This window comes from Hyla sarda, chromosome 4 (assembly GCF_029499605.1).
Source record: "Hyla sarda isolate aHylSar1 chromosome 4, aHylSar1.hap1, whole genome shotgun sequence".
Taxonomy (NCBI): Eukaryota; Metazoa; Chordata; class Amphibia; order Anura; family Hylidae; genus Hyla; species Hyla sarda.
Window position 1 is genome coordinate 147157890 of NC_079192.1, and position 24650 is coordinate 147182539.

A 24650-nucleotide genomic window follows, 5' to 3' on the forward strand; every position below is an offset into this window, starting at 1 on the left:
GAGATATTTTTTTTTTATTTTGAAAAATGTATAAATCTGGGCAAAACTATCTACATGTAGCATAGAGTCTAAAGGAGTTTTCTGTTTGTTCTTTTTAACCCCTTAACCCCTTAAGGACATAGGGCGTATCCATACGCCCCGTTTCCAAGTCCTTAAGGACCGAGGGCGTATGGATACGCCCTGAGCATTTCCGGCCCCCACCGCTAGCCGGAGGGGAGCCGGATGCCTGCTGAAATCGTTCAGCAGGCATCCCGGCATATCGCCCAGGGGGGTCATTATGTCCCCCCATGTCGGCGATTGCCGCAGATCGCTGGACAATTCAGTCCAGCGATCTGCGACAGATTCCGGGTCAATCGGGTCTCCAGTGACCCGATGACCCGGAATTACTGGCTGATCGGGGCCGTCTGAACAGCCATTGCCAGCAGGGGTGAGGTGGCACTGGTGCCACCTCACGATCGCCCTGATTCGTCGGCCGGATTACCGGCCGACCAATCAGGGCGCCTGCTGCGGGTGTCACTCCCGCAACCCGCTCCGCCCCTCTTCCGGAGGACGTGAGCGGGTGCGGGAAGACGACCCCCGGTGCTGGGGACCCCGATCCCCGGCGTCCCTGTTGGGATCGGGGCCCCAGGAGCGACGGCCGCGGCGGAGACGACGAGGGACTGACCTGTGCTGCTGGATCGTTGGAGGTGAGTGACAGCCTCCTGCTGTTGCTTAGCAACAGCTCCCAGCATGCAACAAGGGCATGCTGGGAGCTGTAGTTATGCAACAGCAGGAGGCAGACCACCACAACTCCCAGCATGCCCTTATGGGCATGCTGGGACTTGTAGTTTTGCAACAGCTGAAGGCACATTCTTTCTATGGAAAAGTGTACCTTCAGCTGTTGTATAACTACAACTCCCAGCTTGCACAATCAGCTAAAGTGCATGCTGGGAGTTGTAGTGGTGCATCTGGTGGTTGCATAACTACAACTCCCAGCATGCCCGTTGGCTGTCGGTGACTGCTGAGAGTTGTAGTTTTGCAACAGCTGAAGGCACACTGAGTTAAGTAGTAAACCAGTGTGTCTCCAGCTGTTGCATAACTACAATCCCCAGCATCCCCAGCCAATGTAGTATGCCTCCGGCTGTTGCATAACTACAAGACCCAGCATGCCCTTCCGCTGTCCGTACATGCTGGGGGTTGTAGCTTTTGCAACAGCTGAAGGCACACTGGTTTCAAAACACTGAGTTTGTTACCAAACTCGGTGTTTCACAACCTGTGTGTCTCCAGCTGTTGCAATACTACAACTCCCAGCATGCACTGATAGACCGTACATGCTGGGAGTTGTAGTTTTGCAACAGCTGGATGTCCCCCCCCCCCCCCCACAATGTGAATGTACAGGGTACACTCACATGGACGGAGGATTACAGTAAGTATCCGGCTGCAAGTTTGAGCTGCGGCAAATTTTCTGTCGCAGCTCAAACTGCCAGCGAGAAACTACTGTGAACCCCCCGCCCATGCGACTGTACCCTAAAAACACTACACTACACTAACACAAAATAAAATAAAAAGTAAAAAACACTACATATACACATACCCCTACACAGCCCCCCTCCCCTCCCCAATAAAAATTAAAAACGTCTGGTACGTCACTGTTTCCAAAACGGAGCCTCCAGCGGTTGCAAAACTACAACTCCCAGCATGCACTGATAGACCGTCCATGCTGGGAGTTGTAGTTTTGCAACAGCTGGATGTTCCCCCCCCCCCCCAATGTGAACGTACAGGGTACACTCACATGGGCGGAGGATTACAGTAAGTATCCGGCTGCAAGTTTGAGCTGCGTCAAATTTTCTGCCGCAGCTCAAACTGCCAGCGAGAAACTACTGTGAACCCCCGCTCGTGTGACTGTACCCTAAAAACACTACACTACACTACCACAAAATAAAATAAAAAGTAAAAAACACTACATATACACATACCCCTACACAGCCCCCCTCCCCTCCCCAATAAAAATGAAAAACGTCTGGTACGCCACTGTTTTCAGAACGGAGCCTCCAGCTGTTGCAAAACAACTACTCCCAGTATTGCCAGATAGCCACTGACTGTCCAGGCATGCTGGGAGTTTTACAACAGCTGGAGGCACCCTGTTTGGGAATCACTGGCGTAGAATACCCCTATGTCCACCCCTATGCAATCCCTAATTTAGGCCTCAAATGCGCATGGCACTCTCACTTTGGAGCCCTGTCGTATTTCAAGGCAACAGTTTAGGGCCACATATGGGGTATCGCCGTACTCGGGAGAAATTGGGCTTCAAATTTTGTGGGGTATTTTTTGCTATTACCCTTTTTAAAAATGTAAAATTTTTGGGAAAACAAGCATTTTAGGTTTAAAAAAATATATATTTTTTTTTACATATACAAAAGTCATAAAACACCTGTGGGGTATAAAGGTTCACTTAACCCCTTGTTACGTTCCCCGAGGGGTCTAGTTTCCAAAATGGTATGCCATGTGTTTTTTTTTTTGCTGTCCTGGCACCATAGGGGCTTCCTAAATGCGGCATGCCCCCAGAGCAAAATTTGCTTTCAAAAAGCCAAACGTGACTCCTTCTCTTCTGAGACCTGTAGTGCGCCAGCAGAGCACTTTTCACCCCCATATGGGGTGTATTCTGAATCGGCAGAAATTGGGCTTCAAATTTTGGGGGGTGTTTTCTGCTATTACCCTTTTTAAAAATGTAAAAATTTTGGGAAACCAAGCATTTTAGGTAAAAAAAAATAAAAAATGTTCACATATGCAAAAGTCGTGAAACACCTGTAGGGTATTAAGGTTCACATTACCCCTTGTTACGTTCCCCGAGGGGTCTAGTTTCCAAAATGGTATGCCATGTGTTTCTTTTTGCTGTTCTGGCACCATAGGGGCTTCCTAAATGCGGCATGCCCCAGAGCAAAATTTGCTTTCAAAAAGCCAAATGTGACTCCTTCTCTTCTGAGACCTGTAGTGCGCCAGCAGAGCACTTTTCACCCCCATATGGGGTGTTTTCTGAATCGGGAGAAATTGGGCTTCAAATTTTGGGGGGTATTTCCTGCTATTACCCTTTTTAAAAATGTTAACATTTTGGGAAACCAAGCATATTAGGTAAAAAATATTTTTTACATATGCAAAAGTCGTGAAACACCTGTAGGGTATTAAGGTTCACATTACCCCTTGTTACGTTCCCCGAGGGGTCTAGTTTCCAAAATGGTATGCCACGTGTTTTTTTTTGCTGTTCTGGCACCATAGGGGCTTCCTAAATGCGACATGCCCCAGAGCAAAATTTGCTTTCAAAAAGCCCAATGTGACTCCTTCTCTTCTGAGACCTGTAGTGCACCAGCAGAGCAATTTTCACCCCCATATGGGGTGTTTTCTGAATCGGGAGAAATTGGGTTTCAAATTTTGGGGGGTATTTTCTGCTATTACGCTTTTTAAAAATGTAAAATTTTTGGGAAACCAAGCATTTTAGGTAAAAAAAATATAATTTTTTTTACATATGCTAAAGTCGTGAAACACCTGTGGGGTATTAAGGTGCACTTTACCCCTTGTTACGTTCCCTGAGGAGTCTAGTTTCCAAAATGGTATGCCATGTGTTTTTTTTTGCTGTTCTGGCACCATAGGGGCTTCCTAAAGGTGACATGCCCCCCAAAAACCATTTGACGCTCCTTCCCTTCTGAGCCCTCTACTGCGCCCGCTAAACAATTAACATAGACATATGAGGTATGTGCTTACTCGAGAGAAATTGGGTTTCAAATACAAGTAAAAATTTTCTCCTTTTTACCCCTTTCAAAAATTCAAAAATTGGGTCTACAAGAAAATGCGAGTGTAAAAAATGAAGATTTTGAATTTTCTCCTTCACTTTGCTGCTATTCCTGTGAAACACCTAAAGGGTTAATACACTTACTGAATGTCATTTTGAATACTTTAGGGGGTGTAGTTTTTATAATGGGGTCTTTTATGGGTCATTTCTAATATGAAGGCCCTTCAAATCCACTTCAAACGTGAACTGGTCCATGAAAAATAGCGAGTTTGAAAATTTTGTGAAAAATGTCAAAATTGCTGCTGAACTTTGAAGCCCTCTGGTGTCTTCCAAAAGTAAAAACTCATAAATTTTATGATGCGAACATAAAGTAGACATATTGTATATGTGAACCCAAAAAATATATATTTTGAATATCCATTTTCCTTACAAGCAGAGAGCTTCAAAGTTAGAAAAATGCTAAATTTTCATTTTTTTCATCAAATTTGGTGATTTTTCACCAAGAAAGGATGCAAGTTACCATAAAATTTTACCACTAAGTTAAAGTAGAATATGTCACGAAAAAACAATCTCGGAATCAGAATGATAACTAAAAGCATTCCAGAGTTATTAATGTTTAAAGTGACAGTGGTCAGAATTGCAAAAAACGCTCCGGTCATTAAGGTGAAAAAGGGCTCGGTCCTTAAGGGGTTAAAGGGGTTATCCACCATAAGGTGATTTTAGTACGTACCTAGCAGGCAGTAATAGACATGCTTAGGAAGGATCTGCGCTTGTCTTGGGGATAAATGGCTATGTTGTGAGATTACCATAACATTGTGGCTAGCTTTTTGTGAACTGGTATTTCCTGTTTTAGTTTTCTTTTTTTGACCACAAATCCCACAATTCCATTTTCCTCCCTTCCACACATCAGCTACCCCACCCATTGAAACATAAATGAGCTGCATCCATTCAAAAGACCTGTGGTTTTCAATCAGGGTGCCTACAGCTGTTGCATTAGTTGCTGATTGATCTCTCTCCCACTAAGCGATCACTCCACCCATTTTAGCAGACCTTCTCCCTGTCATCAGCTGACTAGTTATTCAGGTCTTGGCCGCATTGCAACCTGGGAAAAATCTGAGACAACAGTCATTTTGTATGCTGGTAAAAGTAAATATTCCGACGCAGACAGAATTTCTGGTGCACAACCCGACAAAACATGGCGTGTTTACAATAATAAATCAGGGCCAATGAGCGGCTGCAAATCTGCAGGTAAATTTTGCAGCAGTTGAGACCTGTGGTTTCAACCACAGGGGAATTTTTTTTTTCTTTCTCCAGGTCACAGCATGGTAGCAGCAGCTACATCAGAAGTATCTATTGTTTCCCTAGAGTGCTACCAACCCCTCAATACTGCCATCCTAAGCACATGCATATGGGTGTCTAATGGCAAATACAGCCCAACTGGTCTTTATCTAGAACTGTACCCAAGGCATCAACCACATTGTTTATTTATTTAATATTTGAAATTTACATTCAAGACTGTAAAGCCTTCTTGATTTTAATGGGTCAAAGTGGAGGATACTAGCTACACTTATTGATAAAGTTAAACAGGAACAGGGATGATTAATTTTGTCACCAAGTTGAGCACTCTCCCATTAAAACTGTTTTCTCTCTATATTGATTAGTAATCCTTAAATGTATAGAGTCTGTAAAGGTACTTTTGGGGACATTTATCAAGGCTCGTACACGGCTTTTCTGTGTATATTTGACGCACAAATGTCACACTTGTGCAAAAACTGTGCAATATTTTGTTTAAGTGATTTTGCCTTAAATGACTTGGGTACCCAATTTTGCATTTGTCAGAGATTTATTACGTGCGACTTTTAAAAAAAGAAAATCACAGATTAGTTGCAATGCCATCAATTACACCACAGACCTACATCAGCCCAGACCTGGCTTACAAAACCAGCGGTAAACAGCTGTTCCAAAAAGTCCAACGGGTGGAAAAAGCTGCACAAAAGTCGCAGAGAAGGAATCATACAAAATGATCTCCTGAAGTCAAATTTTACAAAAATGTATACCAGCCCTATAGTTAACCCATGCCCTGCACCATTTAATAAATTTGGTGCATGTACACTCCATCTCCACCATCATAACCTGGGTATAAAATTAGCGCACCTACACTGACTTTGATAAATGTCCCCCTTTGTGTTTAGATACTGTAGAAAACCATTGGTTAGCCTATAAACCATTTGTTAGCCTATCACTTTTTCTAAGCCTGCTAAAACAAAATCCTTTTATGTTTAGTATGAAATGGCTTTCAATGCACTCATTTAAGTCTATTTTTATTTTATGAACACTATGTACCACATTGTTTTGTTCCTTTTCTTAATAAATAAATATTGGTTTTGTTGTGTCGATGAAATATGAAGTTCACAATTTGTCCATGTTTTATACACAACAGGATCGTCTGGACACCTTATTCTCTATTGTTCTTGCTAACCCCAGGCCACTTTCCTTAATTGTAGTAAACAATCATACCTTGCTTATACCAAGCACAAGCACAATGAATAAAGGTCAGCATGACGGCGTCTGCTGACATTTTTGCACGGCGGCTCATGTCAATGAGATGGACAGCTATTAGAGAAGAGGTTTTATTATCCAGCACCACATCGGAAAATGGTTGCAAGTCCACTCTTTGTTCTATTAATTTTTACTTTTTTAGACTTCTTTTATGACAGTTGATTTATAATTTAAAAAAAAAAGAGACCGGATAGAAAAAAATTTAATGTAATTATATAATTAGCTGACACTGTAATTATACTGTATTTGGTATTTATATAGTAAAATACAGTCAGTGGGGCAACAATACATTTTGCCCCCCCCCCCTGTGAGATCTACTGAGGAGGCCCCTAAGCTCCTCCCCCAAAAGGTATGCCACACCCATGCCAATATACCCCACCCATACCAAATTGCTCCGGCCATACTGATATCCACTGCCCATAGGCATTTTCTTTGGATGTATGAAGAGCATCTGTAAGTTATACTAACATTTTTATTTTTTTACATCACTGTGGTGTATAATACATAAAAAGAAGGTATGGAACAGCGCAGTGTTAGGGACTTCCAAGTCTGTGGGTGCCAGACCAAGCATGTAACAAGTAGAAAGAAGATGGAAGACAGCACTCCAATGATGTGGTGTCCAAAAAGCGGGAAGTTTTATTAACCCATTAATATACAAGGTGATGCTTGAGAAAGACCTTATTGTCAGGTCAAAATTTCACGCTTTTTGATCGCGGTGATGCCCTGTATTAACCCTTCAGACGCGGCAATCAAAGCTGACCGCCACGTCTGAAGTGAAAGTGAAAGTGACCCGGCTGCTCCCTCCTCGGTGTCCGATCGACGAATGACTGCTCTGTGCCTGAGATCCAGGCAGGACCAGTCAAGCACCGATAACACTGATCACAGGCGTGTTAATACACGCCAGTGATCAGCATGAGAGATCATTGTGTGCAGTGTTATAGGTCCCTATGGAACCTATAACACTGCAAAAAAAAAGTTTAAAAAAGTGTTAATAAAGGTCATTTAACCCCTTCTCTAATAAAAGTTTGAATCACCCCCCTTTTACCATAAAAAAAATAAAACAGTGTAAATAAAAATAAAAATAAACATATGTGGTATCGCCGCATGCGTAAATGTCTGATCTATAAAAATATATCATTAATTAAACCGCACGGTCAATGGCGTACACGTAAAAAATTCCAAAGTCCAAAAAAGCGTATTTTGGTCACTTTTTATACCATTAGAAAATGAATAAAAAGTGATCAAAAAGTCTGATCAAAACTAAAATGGTACCGATAAAAACTTCAGATCATGGTGCAAAAAATGAGTCCTCAAACTGCCCTGTATGTGGAAAAATAAAGTTATAGGGCTCAGAAGAGGACATTTTTAAAAGTATAAATTTTCCTGCATGTAGTTATGATTTTTTCCAGAAGTACGACAAAATGAAACCTATATAAGTAGGGTATCATTTTAACTGTATGGACCTATAGAATAATGATAAGGTGTCATTTTTACCGAAATATGCACTGCGTAGAAACGGAAGCCCCCAAAATTTACAAAATGGCGTTTTTTCTTTGATTTTGTCGCACAATGATATTTTTTCCATTTCACCGTGAAATTTTGGGTAAAATGACTAATGTCCCTGCAAAGTAGAATTGGTGATGCAAAAAATAAGCCATAATATGGATTTTTAGGTGGGAAATTGAAAGGGTTAAATTTTTAAAAGTTAAGGAGAAAAAAACGAAAGTGCGAAAACTGAAAAACCCTGCGTCTTTAAGGGGTTAAATCTGCAGCTTCAAATAGTGGGCATCATATATGCAGAAGATCATGTTTATGTGACCCTACTCTAATAGTATTGTACCTATATTTAGGGGTTACAGAGGGGCATACAGGGGTGTACAGGGGTGACAAAGAGCTGTAGAGGGGAAGGAGTGCAGTATCTGATGCTGAGTAGGCCTCTTTGGATCCCGGTTCCATGCTCAGCAGTGCCACACCTGCTCTTTCCTCATCATTTTGCTGGGGGACCAGGGAAAATTACCTGTAGATATGGGGATCGGAGCTGCAGCATCCACGTCCCGGAGCGTGTGCATTCTAGGCAAAAGCTAATTTTGCCGCCCCCTAGAATTCAACCTTTTTGCACACCCCAACTTAATACTGGGGTGACACATCATTGGAGTGCCGTCTTCCATCTTCTTTCTACTGTAGTGTACAATATATAGAGGGAGATTTATCAAAACCTGTGTAGGTTGTGTAGGGGAAGAGTGGTGCCGTTGCCCATTGCAGCCAATCAGATCGCTTCTTTCAGTTTTAAACAGGCCTCTGAAAAGTGAAAGAGCAATCTGATTGGTTGCTATGGGCAACTGCTCCCATTTTTCGCTACACAGGTTTTGATAAATCTCCCCCATAGACTTTCCGGCGGCAGTCCTATGTGTGCAGTGAGTTTTGGAGAGGAGCCGCGCGTCACAGTCACGCCAGCACACGTCCCCGCCTCCAAAACTCACTATACGCATAGGGCTGCCGCCGGAAAGCCCTGCGTGTATAGTGAGCAAGGAATATGCAGCGTATTTCCCGCTGCTACGTGAAACACGCTGCGTATATGCCACGTGGGAACGCACCCTAAGAGCTCCAGAGCTGGGAATGCAATGTAAGCCTTCTGCCATGTCAGCCAAGAAAGAGTTAAGAGGCGATGCTATTCATCACCCCTTACATCTTTTGTGGCAATACATACATTCAAATAGTGCGCATCATATATACAGAAGATCATGTTCATGTGACCCTACCCTAACAGTATTGTACCTATATTTAAGGGGTGACAGAGGGGTATACAGGGGTGTACATGGGTGACAAAGAGCTGCATAAGGGAAGGAGTGCAGTATCTGATGCTGAGTAGGCCTCTTTGGATCCCGGTTCCATGCTCAGCAGTGCCACACCTGCTCTTTACCCATCATTTTGCTGGGGGACCAGGGAAAATCACCTGTAGATATGGGGATCGGAGCTGCAGCATTCACGTGCCGGAGCATGTGCATTCTAGGCAAAAGCTAATTTTGCCGCCCCCTTGAATTCAACCTCTTTGCACACCCCAACTTAATACTGTGACACACTGTAACAAACCTCCTCCTCAATTAATCACCTTACTATTAGGGTTACACACTGTAAAAAACCTCTTCTTCCTGTAATCTCCTTACTACCGGGTTGACACACTTTAACAAACCTCCTCTGCATGTAATCTCATTACTACTCGGGTGAAAAACTGTAACAAACCTCCATCTCATATAATCTCATTATTACTAGGATGTCACACTATAACAAACCCTCTCATCATGTAATCACCTTACTACTGAGGTGACACACTGTAACAAACCTCCTCCTCATGTAATCTTCTTACAACTAGGGTGACACACAGTAACAAATTTCCTCCTCATGTAATCTCCTTACTTCTGGGGTGACACACTGTAACAAACTCTCTCCTCATGTAATTTCATTACTACTGGTTTGACACACTGTAACAAACCTCCTCCGTATATAATCTCATTACTACTGGGGTGACACACTGTAACAAACCTCCTCCTCATGTAATCTTCTTACTACTAGGGTGACACACAGTAACAAACCTCCTCCTCACGTAATCTCCTTACTACTGGGGTGACACACTGTAACAAACCTCCTCCGTATATAATCTCATTACTACTGGGGTGACACACTGTAACAAACCTCCTCCTCATGTAATCACCTTACTATTAGGGTTGCATACTGTAAAAAACCTCTTCTTCCTGTAATCTCCTTGCTACCGGTTTGACACACTTTAACAAACCTCCTCTGCATGTAATCTCATTACTACTCGGGTGAAAAACTGTAACAAACCTTCATCTCATATAATCTCATTATTACTAGGATGTCACACTGTAACAAACCCGCTCATCATGTAATCACCTTACTACTGAGGTGACACACTGTAACAAACCTCCTCTTCATGTAATTTTCTTACTACTAGGGTGACACACAGTAACAAATTTCCTCCTCATGTAATCTCCTTACTTCTGGGGTGACACACTGTAACAAACTCTCTCCTCATGTAATTTCATTACTACTGGTTTGACACACTGTAACAAACCTCCTCCGTATATAATCTCATTACTACTGGGGTGACACACTGTAACAAACCTCCTCCTCATGTAATCTTCTTACTACTAGGGTGACACACAGTAACAAACCTCCTCCTCACGTAATCTCCTTATTACTGGGGTGACACACTGTAACAAACCTCATCCTCATGTAATCACCTTACTACTGCGGTGACACACTGTAAAAAAACCTCCTCCTCGTGTAATCTCTTTACTACTGGGGTGACACACTGTAAGGGTACGTTCAGACGAGCGCATTCACAGTGTATTTTACGCTGAGGATCAGCTGCTGAAGGACCACTACATGTTGCCTTTAGATGTGACTGCTCAGAGCGGCAAAACGCTGCTACGAGCAGACACACTGAAGTATACTGTGAATGCGTGCAGCGACTCACACATCGCAGTGTATCTGCTCATAGGAGTGTATTGCCGCTCTGAGCAACCACATCCAAAGGCACCATGTACAGTAGCATCCTTCAGCGGCAGATCCGCAGCATAAAATACACTGTGGATCTGCTCGTCTGAACGTACCATTACAAACCCTCTACTCATGTAATATCATTACTACTGGGGTGACACACTGTAACAAACCTCCTCAGCATGTAATCTCATTACTACTGGGGTGACACACTGTAACAAACCCTCTCCTCATGTAATATCATTACTACTGGGGTGACACATTGTAACAAACCTCCTCCGCATGTAATATCATTACTACTCATGTGACACACTGTAAAAAACCTCAATCTCATAATCTCATTACTACTAGGGTGACACACTGTAGCAAACCCTCTCATCACGTAATCACCTTACTACTGGGGTGACACACTGTAACAAACCTCCTCCTTATGTAATCATGGGTGTGCGACCTGTGCGGCCGCACAGGGCGCCATAGCAACAAGGGCGCTGGGCGGCCGACACAGCTCGCAGCCCCATCACATTCTGGACATCCCTGTGTCCCAAAAAATCTTTTCAGGACACAAGGATTTACCGGTGGTTACCTCTCAGCAGCAGCCCCCGCATTAACTTTAAAAACGCAGGGGCCGCGGGGAGGTAGCGCACGCATGGACGTCACTGACGTCCCGTGCGTGCGCCCATAGGAGAAAAAAGGATCATCAATGAGGACGGGCTCGCATGGTAAATCACCAGCGGTACGTCATCATAAGTGTTCCGACCTCCGCTCCCCGGTCCCGGGACCTACTGCTATGGCCCATAGGCCATAGCAGAAGATCGTGACCCCAGTCCCCGGGGTCCCCGGACCGGAGGAGCGGTGAATGGAACATTGAAGTGGGGCAGTAAACAGGCATACAGCCTCCAGCCATACACTATATGGCTGGAGGCTGGATGTCTGTAGGGGAACTGTACTGCACCTAATGTGGGGGAACTGAATTGCACATAATGTGGGGAACTATACTGCACCTAATGTGGGGGACTATACTGCACCTAATGTGGGGGGAACTATACTGCACCTAATGTGGGGGAACTATACTGCCAACCTAATGTGTGGGGACTTATACTGCCAACCCATGTCTGATTAAGGGGGACTGGTGAAGGGGGGGAGGGTCTGATTAAGGGGTGAAGGGGGGTCTAATTATGAGTGACAGGGCACTGAGTAATAAGAACATGGGACTGGTAAAGGGGGGTGTCTGAGTCTGCTTAAGGGAGACTGGTGAAAATATTTGTTACAAAAATATTTGTTTTCCTCTTTGTGTATGTTTATGGGGTAATGGGGGGGGGCCACAAGGTTAGCTCGCACAGGGCGCCTGAACACCTAAGGCCGGCCCTGCAGCCAACGCCTCCACGCTGTGTCATTGAGTCACTATATGGTCTCCTGACACTGATGCCACCACCAGGCTCTGTCATTGTGCTGCTGTGCGGCAGTGATTCTAAAAGCGATGCCGGTAATCTGCATGTTATTCTGAATAAAAGTATTATTTCACTACCCCAGCACACTCCATATGTGTGTTAGAACACAGAAATAGGCATAGCAATAGTCCAGAAATAGGCATTTTTTTAATACAGATTTGCCACGAATAAATTTGGATCAAAACAAAGTTTTTTTAAAATGTGTCGAATCGGCCGAATCGCATTTTTCAAAAGTTCGCTCATCTCTAATTATTCCCACCTTAGTGTCCCGAGGTGGGGGTATCGGGATGTTCCGGGGGGGGGGGGGGGGGAGGTTCAGGGGACGTTTTGTGGCGTTAAGGGGGGTTTGAGATTATATAGATGTAGAGGCTGTTTTGGACAAACCCAGTTGAGCTGGGTTGACATCACGTTTTAGGTAATACGGGACAGCATACAGTTGGAGGGAGATAAAACCGGGCGCCCCTGTATGGGGCCCGTAAGTTATGTATTTCAATGAGCCGACCGGAGTAAAACGATGACTGGGAAACCCACACCGGAGTCAACGTTTCTCTCCGGTCATCTCATTGAAATACAGTGTATATGGGCCGTATGCGGTCCCGTATTGCAATAAACATGATGTGAACCCAGCCAAATTTTGGATGGTCTCCAGATAAAAACTCTTCACATTGTGCCCCAGGTTGTCTTCCAGGGAGAAAAATGCAATTTGCAGCTATTTTCTGCTCTAAGATTTAAAGTCCTTACCCAGAAAACCATAATCTCTAGTTTTCTAAAACATAGGACTGATAATCTGGCGATACATATTAGATTAAAGTCTCAATGTGATTGGCTGACCATGTGTATGGTGGATTCCTCCAAAGGCAGATATCAGGGGAAAGATGGGTCAAGCATGTTGGATTTAGATTGAGCAATTGTTTTGGTCTTAAAGCAGACCTATCACAGGAAAATATAGGTAAAATAAGGACATGGTTAGATAGAGGTAGTCGTCATGATTACAGGCATACCTTTTATAGTTCAATAGTCCTTTTACACTCTGAGTTTGTTTATATGCAAATTAGTCTCAAACGCCCAGACATAGATATATATAGAGACTGGGCCAATTTTCATTTTAGAATTTTAGTTTTTTTCCTCCTCACTTTTTAAAATTCATAACTCGTTTTTTGTGCGAACAATTGTACTTTGTATTGACATCTTTAATTTTACCATAAAATGTATGGTGAAACTGAAAAAATATTATTTGTTGGAAGAAATTTTGTAATTTTTGGGGGTTTGGTTTTTACACAGTGCACTTTATGGTAAAACTTGATACATTATCTTTATTCTGTAGGTCAATGAGATTAAAATGATACCCACTTAATATAGTTTTTCTCTTATTGTACTATTTATGAAAAAAATCTAACTTTTTTTTAACAAAATCGGTATGCATAAAGTTTTCATTTTCTTACCCCTTTTTTATTTTTCCGTATACGGGGATGTATGAGGGTACATTTTTTTATCGGTACCATTTTTGCTTTGATGGGACTTTTTGATCGCTTCTTTTAAATTTTTTCCAATAAATTATGTGATTCAAAATCAGTATTTTTGGTGTTTAGTATTTTTTTACGTTTACGCTGTTTACCGTGCAGGACCATAAACATTATATTTAATAGTTTGGACATTTACGCATGCGGCGATACCAAATATGTTAATCTTTTTTCTCTTTTATTGTAAGATAGGAAAATAAGGGGTATTTGATTTTTTATCAGGGGAGGGGGTTTTATATAAATTTAGAACCTTTTTTTATTTTAAAAATGTTAAGTCCCCGCAGGGTACATATATATGCAATCATTAGATTGCATTTACTGTATAATGCTATGCCTATGGCATGGCATTACACAGTAAGATTGGCGATCCACTGATATAGCTAAGCCAGGCTACATCATTGAATCGGGGATCGGGTGGCAGGAAGCAGGTAAAGGGACCCTTCTCCGCCATTTTGGCTCACAGAGTCCCTGGGATCACATCGTGGGGATTCCCTGAGCTCCACTGAGCTGTTGGCATCTTCAACTTTCACTTTAAATGCTTTGATCGGCATTGATCATGGCGTTTAAAGGGTTAAATGCTGGGCAACGGAGGGATTGCAGCTGGCCGGCATAAGCAGTGAGTGTGAGGCTACTAATAGTAGCTGACACTGACTGCTCTGAATCGAGCGCAGCTCCTGCGCTTGCTTTAAAGCCACTTAAAGAGGTACTCTGGTGGAAAACTTTTTTTTTTTTTTTTTTAATCAACTGGTGCCAGAAAGTAAAACAGATTTGTAAATTACTTTTATTAAAAAAATCTTAATCCTTCCAGTACTTATTAGCTGCTGAATACTACAGAGGTAATTATTTTCTTTTTGGAACACAGTGCTCTCTGCTGACATCATGACCACAGTGCCCACTGCTGACATCTCTGTCCATTTTAGGAACTGTCCAGAACAGCATACATTTTCTATAGGGATTTTCTCCTACTTTGGACAGTTCTTAAAATAGACAGAGATATCAGCAGAGAGCACTGTGGTCATAATGTCAGCAGAGAGCTCTGCGTTCCAAAAAGAAAAGAATTTCCTCTGTAGTATTCAGCAGCTAATAAGTACTGGAAGGGTTAAGATTTTTTAATAGAATTAATTTACAAATCTGTTCAACTATCTGGCACTGGCTGATTAAAAAAAAAAAACGTTTTCCACCGGAGTACCCCTTTAAGAATTCAGGGCATGCATAGAATGTGTTCTGCGCATGTGCCTCACCTTGCCAATCCGGAGCTAACAGAGCGCATCGATTCTGAATGGTCCAGCAAACAATTGCTATAGCGCATGTCAGGGAACTATTAAGTGATCGCATTGCGCATGACATAGGTGTTTGAAATATTATCACTCCATTCTCCACTGCATTGTGTCATAGTGATCGCATTGTATATCATAATGCCACATGTCTAGAAAATACATGTCTTTATGGTAAATATGGCTCATGATTTATTCCTATGGTTTCCATATCATAACACTTTGCATATGGGGCATGAACCAATAAAAATCTGGTTTCCATTATATTATGAATCATAAACTATAGTGTTATTAGAATCAGTTATGCACTTTCTGATTACATCACATAAGTGGCTGACCAGTAATAGAAATTCTGCGTGCGTTTTATGCCATAATATGACAAAAATTGCAGTGACATCCCCACAACACAGTAAATTGATGAATAGACCAATCTTATAGGTGATTTATAACCTTATTATATATACTAGATACCTCTTGTCTGTTAATTGCCAACATTGAACACTTACTCACTATACTTATGGGCACGTGGATGCTCCTGATTCCCTTCTTATGATATATTAATTATATTAATTCCATAATCACTGTTCTTATCGCTGTAATTTTATTCATAAAATGCTCCATTCAACTTCTCTTAGATGAATATTGTATAAGTGAACCCCTCATTCAGGCCTCGTGGGGTCATGCTATGTAATCAAAAAATCCACTTAGCTTCCTCCTTGAGGAGGATTTTATCGAGACAACCACCTCTCGGTCCCAATTTTATCTATCGCAACCCAAAAAATTCCAAACCTTTAGGATTTCCTCCATGCTTATTCCACGTCTCGTACCAGTGGCATATCAGCATGAGTATTTATACAGCTCATATGCTTACATTCTCATGCAAAGGAATTGACTAGTGGGTATCCCTTTCTTCAAGAGGGTCGGGTGCCAACTATTCCAGTGAAGGAGATTATGTGTTGCGTCGTCTTTCCATAGGTGCGAGTTTGCAGGCCACCCCTCTCATCCTTTAGAATAGTGAGATCCAGAAAATTAATACTTCTGTTCTGTATTTCCGATGTAAAGTGCATGCCCACCTCGTTCGTGTTAAGTTACAAAACAAACTCGTGAAATAAAGCACCATCACCTTCCCACAAAATCAAAATGTCATCAATAAAATGGCCCCAAAAAGAATAAGTTTAGTGTATTTTTCATTGTCCTCAGTGAATACTATTGTGTCCTCCCACCACCCAAGAAAAAGATTAGCATGAGTAGGTGCACACACTGTGCCCATAGCCGATCCCTTTCTCTGGTGATAGAATTGACCATTGAAAATAAAAACAAATTGTGTGTGAGGACAAACTTAAACAGTGACAAAATGAAAGAATTGTGTGTGTGAAAGTAACATAGTTCATAACATAGTAACATAGTTCATACGGTAGAAAAAAGACCGGAGTCCATCAAGTACAACCTATAACCTTAATGAGTCCCTACTGAGTTGATCCAGAGGTGGCCACTCTGGCCCAGTGGCATTACCAACTGCAGGTGTGCCACAATTTCTCTATTTTCATGGGCACGGTGTGTGCACCTACTTATGCTAATCTTTTTCTTGGGTGGTGGGAGGACACAATAGTATTCACTGAGGACAATGAAAAATACACTAAACATATTTCTTTTTGGGGCCGTTTCATTGATGATATTTTGATTTTGTGGGAAGGTGATGGTGCTTTATTTCACGAGTTTGTTTGGTTACTTAACACGAAGGTAGGCATCCACTTTACATCGGAAATACAGAAAAGAAGTTTTAATTTTCTGGATCTAACAATTCTAAAGGATGAGAGGGGTGGCCTGCTAACTCGCACCTATACAAAGACGACAGCAAGAAATAATCTCCTTCACTGGAATAGTTGGCACCCGACCCCCTTGAAGAAAGGGATACCCACTAGTCAATTCCTTTGCATGAGAAGGAATTGTTCTGAAGAATACATTTTTGAGGAGGAAGTAAGAAAATTAGATTCCTATATAGGGAATATCCACGGAAACATATTAAGAAAGCATACAAGAGGGCAAAGGAGAATCCAAGGGCCAACCTTCTAAGTGATCAGAGTAGGAAAGGAAGTTCTAAAAAGATTCTAAAAAGATGCATTGGCACATTCGATGATAAAATCAAATGAGGTCCTAAAGATCCTTAAGTGGTATTAGCCTATCTTATTGTCGGATGAAAATCTGAGAGATGTCCTAAGGGAATACCCTGGAGTGACATATAGGAGAGGAACAAATTTACGAGATCAACTTGTACATAACCATTTTTCATATGAATCGAAACAGACATGGCTCAGGAACCCAACTTTGGGCACATGCCCATGTGGCAGTTACAGTTTTTCTAATTTCATCAAGAGACGGAGGGAATTTATAAATCATCCTGATGGAAAAGTCTATAAATTAATAGATTTTGTGAACTGCCAAAGCCAGGGTGTGATCTATGGGTTCTTATGCCCATTTCCCTTGCTATATAATGGCAAAACTGTACAAATGTTGAGACGTCGCATATCCAAGTATATCAGCTGCATAAATACTTATGCTGATATGCCACTGGCACGAGACTTGGAATAAGCATGGAGGAAATCCTAGAGGATTGGAATTTTTTTGGGGTGTGACAGATAAAATTGTGACCGAGAGGTGGTTGTCTTGGTAAAATCCTCCTCAAGGAGGAAGCCAAGTGGATTTTTTGATTACATAGCATGAGTTCACGAGGCCTGGATGAGGAGTTCACTTATACACCATTCATCTAAGAGAAGTTGAATGGAGCATTTTATGAAAAAAAATGACAGCGATAGGAACAGTGATTATAGAATTAATATAATTAATATATAATAAGAAGGGAATCAGGAGCATCCACGTGCCCATAAGTAAAGTGAGTAAGCATCCAATGTTGGCAAATTAACAGACAAGAGGTATCTAGCATATATAATAAGGTTATAAATCCCCTATACGATTGGTCTATTCATCAAATTACTGTGTTGTGGTGGGTGATTGCAACTTTAGTCATATAGTGGCATAACACGCAAGTGGAATTTCTATTACTGGTCAGCCACTTATGTGATGTAATCAGAAAGTGCATAACTGATTCTAATAACACTATGGTTTATGATTCATAATATAATCGAAACCAGATTTTTATTGGTTCATGCCCCATATGCAAAGTGTTATGATATGGAAACCATAGGAATAAATCATGAGCCATATTTACCATAAAGACATGTATTTTCTAGACATGTGGCATTATGATATACAATGCGATCACTATGACACAATGCAGTGGAGAATGGAGTGATAATATTTCAAACACCTATGTCATGCGCAATGCGATCACTGAATAGTTCCCTGACATGCGCTATAGCAATTGTTTGCTGGAACATAATTGCCCTATAAGCACATATAAAGCTTTTAGTCTGAGCTGAGCTCAGCACTGAATATATCTTTCTTCAGCTTGCAGTGCAGCATCACATAAACTAGTTCTTGATAAGAACATGATTCATAATAACCACTGGAGAAGATAGTGGATAAACTACTAGTGGTATTGGTTTCATTTTTAACTTTTCCCTCTAATTTATTTTAATTCACGAGTATAATAAACGTTAAGTTTTATGGGTGGAGGATTAAAGGGGTACTACCGTGGAAAACATATTTTTAATCAACTGGTGCCAGAAAGTTAAACAAATTTGTAAATTACTTCTATTAATAAATCTTAATCCTTCCAGTACTTTTTAGGGGCTGTATAGTACAGAGGAAATGTTTTTCTTTTTGGATTTCTCTTATGTCACGATCACGGTGCTCTCGTCTGACCTCTGCTGTTAATTTTAGGAACTGCCCAGAGCAGGAGAAAATCCCCATGGCAAATATATGCTGCTCTGGACAGTTCCTAAAATGGACAGCAGAGGTCAGCAGAGAGCACTGTGTTCGTGACATAAGAGAAATCCAAAAAGAAAAAAAATCCTCTGTAGTATTCAGCAGCTAATAAGTACTGGAAGGATTAAGATTTTTTAACAGAAATAATTTACAAATCTGCTTAACTTTCTGGCACCAGTTGATTAAAAAAAAGTTTTCCACGGTAGTACCTCTTTAAAGAGGGATTAATGTGCCTTATGGGCACAATTGTTGTTTGGTCCTTGCACTAACACCCTCACAAGGTTGGATAGAAGAAGATAAATTCTCTAGAATACTTCTTAAGAGTAAGGTCACACATGCTTATTTTGCTGCATATTTTCTGCAGCTGATTTAGCTACACATTGACTTCAATGACTAGAAAGTACACAACAGTAAATGCACAGCAAAATACGGCACGTATGACCCTACCCTTAAGGTGTATTCACAGGTATAATATTACTTATATATTTGATCCACAGGATTTGAAGCTGCATATTTTATGCTGTGTCAGTCATTTAGTTTACATTAAAATCTGCAACTTCAAATCCTGCTTATCAAATATGCGCAGGATACTTTACCTATGAATACAGGTAATTTGGTAAATTGTAAAACTGGTAACATGAGGTCTTCTAAGGCATGGCGGTTTATTAATACGTTATTTAATTACATATCATGCAATGTCTGGATTCAAGCATTAAAAATGATATGTTATATCTAATTTTACATAGTTTTTCCGTACAGACTTGAGTTGTCATCCTAATTTATGGCCTGGATCTGTAGCTGCATTGTGCAGCATGTAATAAAGCATGATGCTTTATTCCTGTAGAATCAGAGGGGTGTACAACATGTTGGAGAGAAATATACTTCAGACTCCTTTCACACTCAATGGCTGCTCCATAGATTTTACTATAAATCTATTAGTATATGAGATGGACCGTCATCACCGAGATGGAATCTAAATGCTACAATAAAAAATAACTGATGAGCAACCATAGAGATGACCTCGACATCCCATCCACCCACCTACAAAAATACCGTAATTTACGGCACAACATTATGAGCTTTAGCAGTTTCCAGGAGATGTTACCACTTGTGACAAAATAAAGTATGTGTTCATAATTCACATAACCATACCATTAAGCAAACTTTACATCACTTGTCAGTGCTTGGAAAGGCCGGGCATTCAGATTGTGTGCTGAAAAATGGAAGCTACCTAGATGAAATGACTGGGAGAGGAGAGAAATGTCTCATTTTGTTCCTTTTTGTAATTAGAAGAGAAGCCATATATGGAGAGGTGGGATGCCTCTTCTTGTATCCGCGAGCAGCTGCTTTGCAGGTCACTGGGAGACAAAGAAAAAAAGAGAAAATGTGCCCTTTGACTCCACCTTGCCGTGGGTCACAGACTAGCTGGAGGGGGTTGTGAAGAGACATGGCACGTGCTGTGTCATTTTCTAGTAGGCTTACTTTTAATTTGACCAGAACATTATGTTTTATGGATTAGTAATCAGCATACTTCAAGTCATCTCAAGTCCTCTTCATTTACAGCATAAATGTCTCCAACCTCAACGCCACTTCTCCGCATTGACATACACAGTAAACCATATAGTCCTCTAGCCTCTAAACCAGCGTTTTCCAACATGGGCACCTCCAGCTGTTGCAAAGCTACAACTCCCAGCAGGCTCGGACAGCCTTCGGCTGTCCGAGCCTGCTGGGAGTTGTAGTTTTGCACCAGCTAGAGGCACCCTGGATGGGAAATACTGCTCTAAACTGTGGAAAAACAAATACCTAAAGAAGAAAAGACTGTAGCAGACTAAAGTAGCGACAAAAATTCCTTAATTACTAAAACACAATTTTTAAATGCATACATGACACAGAGGAATGACTTCTGACAAGTGCATAGGAGTGCTGAGATGGCAAAATGCCTTATACTGAGTAATACATACAATATATATGGTGGGTATATACATACAAGACAATGCACACTATGTGTGATGTATAAATATACAACAACAAGGGATATTTGTATATTTATACATCACACATAGGCCCTCATTTACTATTGCAAACCCAACATGTTTTGTCGGGTTGTGCGCCGGATTTTGTCGCATTCTATCTGCGCCAGATTTTGCACCAGATTTTGCGCCAGAATTGAAAAAAGCCTGACTAAGGGTGCATTCACACCACGTTTTGTACATACGGGTGCCAGATCCGGCGGGGGCAGGGGCAAACCGGGCGCTCCCATACCCCGGACGGATCAGTCCGTGACTCCATTTACTTTAATGACCTGACCGGAGTCAAACGGTGATTCCGGTCGGCTCAGTTTTGACCCGTATGCGGTTTTCTGACCGGTCCTAAAACCGTTGTCTACTACGGTTTTAGGTCCGGTCCAAAACCGCATATGGGTCAAAACTGAGCCGACCGGAGTCACTGTTTGACTCCGATCGGGTCATTAAAGTAAATGGAGTCACGGGCTGATCTGGCCAGGGTACGGAGGCGCCCAGTTTGCCCCTCCCCCGCCGGATCCGGCACCTGTATGTACAAAACGCGGTGTGAATGCACCCTAACTCTCCATTTTGCTAAGAAAACCCCAAAAGGGGGCGTGGTTGCTGGGAAAAGGGGGGTGGGCTCCAAAAAGGGGCGTGTTCCCGACATTTTCACAAAAACCCAACATAAAAGACAAGGTTTCCACATAAAGGTTTCCACATAAAATGTGTTGGATTTGAGCTGAGGAAAACCAGACAGATCAGAGCATGTGTAAAAAATGCAAAGTGTAGGGAAAGTGGAAAATGTAGGGAAACCTTAGTAAATACGGTGGGGAAAAAATTGTATGGAATTAAAACCCACAAAGAAACCTACACTCCACTCTTAGTAAATAAGGGCCATAGTGTGCATTGTCTTGTATGCATATACCCACCATATATACTGTATGTACTGCTCAGTATAAGGCATTTTGCACTCACAGCACTCCTATGCACTTTAGCTAGGAGACGTCCTTGTCAGAAGTCCTTCTTCTGTGTCATGTATGTATTTTAAAATTGTGTTTTAGTAATAAAGGAATGTTTGTCGCTACTTTAGTCTGCTACAGTCTTTTCTTCTTTAGGTATTTGTTATTCTTGCTGTATTAGCAGACATTATACGGTCCTGATACTTAGACCCTGGAAGTATATATAGGGGTGTTCTGGTATGTTGTGAGATGTTTCCCTCTCCCCACTTTTTAGGGTATTTTTGTCTGTGTCTTTAGTTCTAAACTGTGGAATCAGAGTAAATACCGGCTCAGTTAATCTGTTATTCATACTGGGATTGTCGTTTTGAAAAATAGATTTTTTTTCTTAATCTCACCATTTTGCACAAGTGGCATATGGAGTTTCACGGATTCCTTTCAAAACACAATGCAGGACAATAATCTTCTAATAGCAAACCTAGGGCCACCATAGAAAGCCATTTCATTTATTTAGACTTCCATTTTCCGCCTAAAAATGTTCAATTTTCAGAAGCTTTGTATGAGCAGCTGATTAAAAAATAAATCCATTGAGTCTTTTGGCTCACAACAATAACACAATGAACTAAATTTAGATTCTTCTTGGCCGTATCAATGGCTCTTTTGTGTAGGAGTTGGAAGCAAATTTCTAGACATTGTCAGAAAGGGTGTGCAAAATTTGTTGAAAAATATACGATTCAAAACATCTTTAACATTTCATTGGCCATTCCACAGATTTAAGAATAAATCAATGAATATATGAGATATGTCAAAATCAATCGTGGAATCTGAAAGTGCAAAAAAAGAAACATTGAACTATAAAAATCTTGTTTAATCGGAATATACCCTCTAAATGTGGACATTCTATCTAATTCAAAATCTTGGACCCATGAGTAGAACTCCTGAAGATAGGGATATTACAAATATCCTATGGATCATTAATGATATTATATACAGCTATAACATAGTATAAAATGCAATTCACAGTATATATGCTCTTGTTGTATGTAACATGTATAGAGATTGTGCCATCACAATAATTTTCTCTGATTGGCAGGGCCGGATTAAGAGCATCATGGGCTGAAGATTAATATAGGCCTTTTTTATCAAAATATAGAAATTGAAAATAATGAATAATGTGAACAGAGCCGTCCTTATCAACTTGGCTCCTGGCTGTAGCTCCGCCTCTAGAGATGTCATAACTAGTAGATGGCAGTATACTACATATCACCTTCACCCCCACCCCACCCCCCTCCCTAAGGAGTTAATTAATTAGTGCATAATGTGGCACAGCTATATCCTTGTTGTGGAGGAAAATCAACAGAGGTAGAGATAGGAGGATGGGATATGAGGGCGGGAAATGAGGATCAAAGAAAAATGTCCAGCGCAGCCAAGACTCGAATGCTAGTGCTTTATTGCAGACACAGCAACACACAGGAAGACAGCAGTGACAAGTTTCGATCAGCTAAGCGATCTTAATCATAATGAAATGAGGATGGTATAGGAGGTCAGGATAGGAGGTGGAGATAGGAGGTGGAGATAGGAGGACGGGATAGGAGGACGGGATACTAGGTCGGGATAGGAGGTCGGGATAGGAGGTCGGGATAGGAGGTCGAGATAGGAGGTCAAGATAGAATGATGGGATATGAAGATGGGATAGGAGCACTGGATAGGAGGACAGGATAGGAGGTCGGCATAGGAGGTCGGGGTATGAGGACGGTATATGGGGTTTCGGATATGACAACAATATATGAGGACGGGATATGAAGTCAAAAGCTTCCTCTGTTGATTTTCCTTCACAACAAGGATTAGGAAGGAAAAACCGGGCAACGTCAGGTGCTCAGTTGGTATATATGTATATATATATATATATATATATATAAAACTCAATGTGTGTATGTATCTGTGCATGTGTGTATGTATGTGTGTATGTTCCAGCATCACGTCCAAACGGCTAAAGATATTAACATGAAACTTGGCACACATGTTACTTATATGTCAACAACAAACATAGGATAGGTGATTTAACCTTTACTCATCTCCATTTGCCAGGGTTGGGGTTTTTGTTTAAAGTCCCATACAAGTCTATGGGAAATATATGTCACTGCATAACTTCCAAACGGCTGGAGATATTTCGATAATACTGGGTCACATGTTACTTATATGTCCACTTAAAATATAGGAAAGTTCATTTAACCTTTAACTACCCCCATTTGTGAGGGTCGGGGTTTTTGTCTAAAGTCCCATGCAAATCAATGGGAAATGTATGTTCCCACATAACTTCCGTACGGCTGGAGATATTTCAATAATACCTGGTACACATATTACTTATATATGATAGTTAAAGTAACCCTTACCTTACCTTACCTTATATAACAGATGGGTTTTTGTTTCAAGTCCCATGTAAGTATATGGGACTTCCAGTACCTTACTCCACAAGCTCCGCTCTGCATCTCCTGGTGAATGTTTCAATCTGGCTTGCAAGCCGCACCCAATCGCACAAAGACACGCCCACATATTAAGCCCTACCCCTTTCATTATCTACCCTTTTTGTGCATCGGTCTGTCTTGCAAATCACGCCCGGTCCCACAAAGCTACGTCCCCTTCTATTTTCAGCTTACAATATCTTCATCACAAATCAGTCCCACTTGAGGACAGGATATGAGGATGGGACATAAGGACGATATA

At 41.4% G+C, this 24650-nt stretch overlaps 1 protein-coding gene across 3 annotated transcripts in view; it reads right to left on the bottom strand.

The window, feature by feature from the left end:
- The window catches only part of WDR72 (WD repeat domain 72), a 362110-nt gene that overhangs the window by 288794 nt on the left and 48666 nt on the right, over positions 1-24650 (bottom strand). The gene's annotated exons all lie outside the window — the stretch shown is intronic.